The sequence below is a fragment of the Octopus sinensis genome, linkage group LG10, assembly GCF_006345805.1.
Source record: "Octopus sinensis linkage group LG10, ASM634580v1, whole genome shotgun sequence".
NCBI lineage: Eukaryota > Metazoa > Mollusca > Cephalopoda > Octopoda > Octopodidae > Octopus > Octopus sinensis.
Window position 1 is genome coordinate 30,670,087 of NC_043006.1, and position 6,323 is coordinate 30,676,409.

Here is a 6,323-nt window from a genome sequence, read left to right on the forward strand (position 1 = left end):
TCCTATACTGGAAAGCATGGAAAATCAGGTATGAAATAATGAAGATGCTGATATACATATGAGCATCATCTTCATTATCTTAAAGAAGTTTGTTGTCAGAGGTTAAGTAACTTTTGTGAAGCTTTCCTACAGACATGAAAATATTGTTTCAAACCAGTATTTCTCAACCTTTTGAAGTTCAGTGCTATCTTTTACCAAATGCTGTTTTGGAAATGTCCTTAGATATTGCATCTCCCCATAAAAAACAAAAACAAAACAAAAAAACCCAGATTATTTTAATCAAACCGAAGCTAATTTTTGCTTTATTATCCACAGGTTTCATATACTTTTCTACTTAGTATTTGCCACTTTTTAGACATTTGTATAGACTTGTGCCATCTACATGAAATTATATAAGAAAATTATATTTCAATTTATATTATTAGTTTAGAACAAAAAACATTCCTATTTCAGTTTTAATGGGTCATTCCATAAATAATGCAGTTTTTTTATACTTCTTTTATTTTTCAAAATTAAGATAAGCAAATCCTCCTCCTCCTCCTCATTTAACATCTGCTTTCCATGCTAGCATGGGTTGGACGATTTGACTGAGGACTGGCGAACAAGATGGCTGCACCAGGCTCCAATCTGATCTGGCAGAGTTTCTACAGCTGGATGCCCTTCCTAATGCCAACCACTCCGAGAGTGTAGTGGGTGCTTTTACATGCCAGTCATGTAGTACTGGCAATGGCAATGCTCAAATTGTTTTTTTTTATGTGCCACCCGCACAGGAGCCAGTCCAGCGGCACTGGCAACAACCTCACTCGAATGTTTTTCATGTGCCACCAGCACAAGTGCCAATAAGGCGATGCTGGTAACGATCACGCTTGAATGGTGCCTTTTACGTGCCACCAGTATGGAAGCCAGTTTGTTGCTCTGGCAATGATCATGCTCCGATGGTGCTCTTAGCACTCCACTAGCACAGACGCCAGTCATTGAATTTAATTTCAGCTTCGATTTCACTTGCCTCAACAGGTCTTCGCAATCAGAGTTTAGTGTCCAATGAAGGAAAGTTATGCATAAGTGGGCTGGTTACACCCCTGGCGTAGGCCACGAGGTTATGGTCTCACTTTGCTTGCCAAGTCTTCTTAAGCACAGCATATTTCCAAAGGTCCTGGTCACTAGTCATTGCCTTGGTGTTCTTTAATAATCAAAAATATATCCTCTTCCATTTTCTACAATGCTCTTCCATCTCTCTGGTTGACTTGCAAGGACCCTTTTCCAAAATTCACTTGTCCGCGTGAAAAAATACTCCTCTAGTACTGTTTTGACCTCATCTACAGAATTCATATTTTTTCCGTCCAAATGATTTTGAAGACTGCAGAATAAATGATAATCAGATGGGGCAATGTCGAGCGAATATGGTGGGTTGGGCATCATTTCACATTCAGACTGCTCCAGCCTTTGGAATGTCATCCTCGCTGTATGTGACCGATTATTATCCTGATGGAAGAACACCTTTTGTCTTGAAACCAAAGATGGTAGTTTTTCTTCTAGCACTGACTTAAACTGCTCAAGCTGCTCACAGTAGATCTCCATTGTTATCATTTGGTTTGGGTTTAAAAGTTCCAAGTGAACTAAACCTTTCATATCTCACCAAACAGATAACAATACCTTATGTGGTTGAAGACCTTCTTTAGCCTGGGGTGCCAGTGTTTCTCCTTTCCCTACCCACTGTCTTCGGCACTTGACATTTTTGTAGAGAACTCATTTCTTGTCATCAGTCCCAAAATTGTTCATTCATGAAATATGACAACAAAGAAGAGCAAATATTCATTCTCTGCGAGTTATTAGACTTGGAAAGTTTGTGAGGAACCCACTGACGCAATTTGCTGACTTTTCTGATGGCACACAGAGTCGATGAATAATTGAATGACCAAATCCAAGCTTCTCTGCTACTTCCTCAACAGTTACAATGGGATTTTGTTCTACCAGAGTTTGTAGGATGTCCTTGTCAAGCTCTACAGATCTTCCAGGTTGTGCCTTGTTTTCGTGGCTGTAGACTCCAGCTTGGAATTTCTGGAACCACCGTTGACACTGGCTTACATTTATTGTCTGATCTCCATATACTGCATTAATATTCCTTGCACTTTTTGTTGTGTTGTTGCCTTCATTGAATTCATAAAGCAAAACATGCCAAATATGCACCTATGTCACTTCCATTATAGCTGTAAAAAAATGACTTAAAATCGATCTGCTCTCTTCAAAACTTGCACTAAGAATAAGTTGAAGGTAAAAATTACTATCTGCTTTTATGGCAAGTTGATGCAGGTAGTTTATCCCGTTCCCCTCCGACTTTTAGTTCATACAATTGAAAAATCCACATTATTTATGAGATGTTCCAATTTTAAATGAAATATTAACTTTTGTCACTGGTGTTGATGAATGAAGTTCATTTATCAATATTTGGTTCTCTTAACTTTTTAGCATTTAAACCAACCATATAATGGCCCAAATATTCTTCTTGTTTCATGTAGAAGCTATTCAACAACTGATTATATTCATTATATAAATCCTTAAATTCCACAGACAAAAAATTGTAACCAGCTGCCTTGTGCTTGAAACAGTTGTTTCTGTCCACTGATAACATCATGGCCCTCTTGTTTATTGACAATGGTTTATTATTATTATTATTATTATTATTATTATTATTAGAAGGAAAAATAGGAGAGTGCCATTGTTATCAAGTGAACGATATTTCAACATCTCGTGTGTCTTCCACAGGTTCAAAAAATAAATGTCAATCTACTTCATTTTGGCTAATATTTATAGGATTGAGGTAACTCCTCCAGCAGATATAAATATTAACCAAAATGAAGTAGATTGACACAGTTATTTTTTTGAACCTATGGAAGACACATGAGATGTTGAAATATCATTCACTTGATAACAATGGCACTCTTCTATTTTTGCTTCTATATCTTCTGGAGAAGTTACCTCAGTCCTATATATTATCATTATTATTATTATTATTATTATTATATTATTCAGGTCACTGCTTCGAATCGAACTCAGAATCTTGGGGTTAGTAGCCTGCATTCTTAACCACAATGCCATATGCCGTCAAATATAAATAATGTAAATAATGTATAAAATTCCTCAACTCTTAAATACAGAACTGTGGTACTTATTTTGTCAACCTTGAAAGGATGAAAGGCAAAGCTGACCTCAGCAGAATTTGAACTCAGAACATGGAAACAGATGAAATGTCACAAAGCATTTTGACTGGCATGCTAGCCATTCTGCCAGCTTGCCACCCTTAAATACATGAATATTAATGATATATAACGATTACACTTACCTTGTATATATTTAGTTGAGAACTCACCTGGTGTTCCCAATGGGGAAGTTTAATTTTTCAGCTGGTCAATATTATTTATTCTATCAATAAGACGAGGAAAGAACTTGATTTCAAAAGTCGATGCTGGATGTTATCTCTTCACCTTAGCCGGGTTAAAGATGGAAATGAACTTCAAAAGCCACACATCAGCAATGAACTCTCCCAGATGAACAGGAAGCAAGAATGAGTCTGACTAATGAATTAATACATGAACAACCTGTTACCATGCTGAAACATAATTATGGACTCTTCCAATGGGTTACCTAACTCACACACATACACATACACATGCACACACATAAGAAGACTGTTTTAATCTTTTGGGTTTTCTCTGTGGATTTTACTAAAAGAAATTCCTTATATTTCAGTCCCCTAAAATTTATTCTACAAGTTTTTTATAGTATTGTTTGATTAGTTTTTTTCTGTTTTTTTTCTCCTTTCAGTTTTAAAATCATTTGATTTCTTCTCCCACCCTCCATTGTTCCATAATAACAAAATGGATTCTTCCTTGCAAAGCCTCAAACTCAGCTGACAGAATGTCATCTATCCGTCAAGTCAGTCAGAGATTAAAACAAATCCTTTGTTTTTACATGTCCGGCTGGATTTGATAAGTACTCCCCATCCAACCTCCCATCTTACCCGCTCCCCCTGCTGGAGATTGGAAATTAGGAATTTCTCCCTCTCCCTCCTACACTGGTCAAGAGGAAAATGGAAAAAAAAGTCCAACAAAAGGATAACAAAAAATATATATATGAATTGATGCTGCTGCTGCTGTGATGATGAGGATAATGATGATGATGATGATGATGATGATGATGATGATGATGATGGTGATGGTGATGATGGTGATGTTGATAATAATGATAATGATGGTTGTGATGGTGATGATGATGATGCTGATAATTAAAATTAATGATGAGGATGATGAAGGTGCTGGTGGTGGTGATGATGATGATAAAGATGATGGTGATGATAATGTTGATGCCACTGCTGCTGCTGCTGCTACCACCATTGTCCCTGCTGCTGTTGATGATAAGGATGACGATGAAAACAGAATGGAGATTTTGATGACAATGATGATGAGGGTAATGGTAATGATGATGATGATGATGAGGATGGAAGTCAATAAGAAAGATCAATTACTTCAAATCTCTGGCTAAATTTAGAAATTGTCTTCTTTCTGAAGGCACACAATTATATCTAATTAAGAACGCCCTGCCCCCTCCCTCGTGTGTGTCTGTGATTTTTTTTATATACATTAACACACACACACACACATTCATACATACATACATACACACATACATACATTCATACATGCACACACATACATACATACACACATACATACACATATACATACATATACACATACATACACACATACATACATACACGCATACATACATACATACATACATACATACATACATACATATAACAAAACACTCCTAAAAACCAATGATTTTTAAGGGTTGGTCCTTTTGGATGAGTGGAATTAGACCAAGACCCAGGTGGAGCCTTTAGGACCAAGGATCTATTCTACACGGGTTGCTGGTCATGAATAAAGTGTCTGTACCAATGTCTCCACTTTTCATGGCTTTATTCAAGTTGAATAGATTTTCTCTTGTCAAATTTCCCACTTTATGTGGGAAATCCTTTCCTGTCTCCATTATAAAAGTTGAAAATCTTGAGATCAACTTTCACAACTTCTTTGTATATCTTCTTTAATCTTTCTTTTTTCTCAGGATCCTTCCACTTTCATTGCTTCATACTTAATGCTCTCCATACATTTATCACATGACCAACCTTTTCTCTTCTACACAATATTTCATTCCTCTTTCTGTATTTCTCCTCTTATTCCCCAACACATCCTTCTTTTCTTTCCAGACTTTGCACATCATACATTCAGCCTTTTGCTCAAACAAAGAACCTTTTTGAAAGGTTGTTTTCCATTCCTTTCTTACTCTGAATCATTCATCCCTGCTGCTAATTAATGCCCCGAGTAATGAAAGCTATCAGCATTTTCTAGGAAACCTTTTGAACAGTTAAATGAATTTATTACATAGCTGTTCTAACTCCTCCTCTGCATGTATGTATATGTGTGTGTGCATTTGTGTGTATAAAACAAATGAAAAGCTGTTATACATCAACACAGCCCCTTACCACCCACCTACAGTTTTAAAAATTTTGCAAAGAGAATTAGTAGAAAGATTTTGTTCCCCAAAGAACGATTCTTTGATACAGTGGCCCCCATTACAACAAAGCTTTGGCAGCCAGCAGCTTTAAAGACTTGCACCACCATTATGCCCAACACTAACACCTGCAAGAGAAAGTGCTACCAAAATGTCTTCTGGTTTGAACCCTATTCTCACTCAATATGAAAACTTGCATGGGAAGAGGCGTTCCTTAGATTAGTAGATAAGCATTTTACTTAGGATCATAGGTATAGGAAATTATTCAGTAGACATAACTTGTTCAGCTGTGCACTTACAATCAAAAACAAATTAGTGAATATGCCAAGACCCTGGGCAGAGACAGGATGCTCATGTAGGGTTTACAGTGAGTGCCTAGTGAATGGTCAATGCAAAACAGAAACCATGGTCTATGAAACAAATGTAGTGTTGTCCAAAAACAATGAAACTACATAGATACAGAAATATGTTGAAGCAATGGAGACCCTCTTTAAGGCTTGGCTGAATAATCACAGCTCCTTGTTTAGAATCCAAAAGAGGTGCAATGTTACAAAACTAAACAGCTGTGATGATTAAAAGAGGAAGCAATGTCATAGAAAATTAACTGAAAATTTCTGAAATGACTTGTGACTGTATCTAAATGGAAGTAAGCATACCAAGCTTTGCTTAGTGGAAAAAAAAGTCATTCTAAAAAATTCACACCTTCTGGATTTTTCCTGAACTAACAAAGCAAAATATTTGGATGCTGA

General features: G+C 36.6%; 1 protein-coding gene across 2 annotated transcripts in view; it reads right to left on the minus strand.

The window, feature by feature from the left end:
• Window positions 1–3,577, minus strand: part of LOC115216177 (microfibril-associated glycoprotein 4-like) — a 12,576-nt gene extending 8,999 nt beyond the window's left edge. Inside the window, exon 1 of one of the 2 annotated variants that reach the window (XM_036506481.1) lies at window positions 3,368–3,577. The gene's annotated coding sequence lies outside the window, so the exon portion shown is untranslated. Of the gene's footprint in view, window positions 1–3,340 lie in introns of both variants that reach the window. The other variant, XM_029785376.2, reaches the window with a different exon arrangement.
• Between the last annotated feature and the right edge of the window lie 2,746 nt (window positions 3,578–6,323).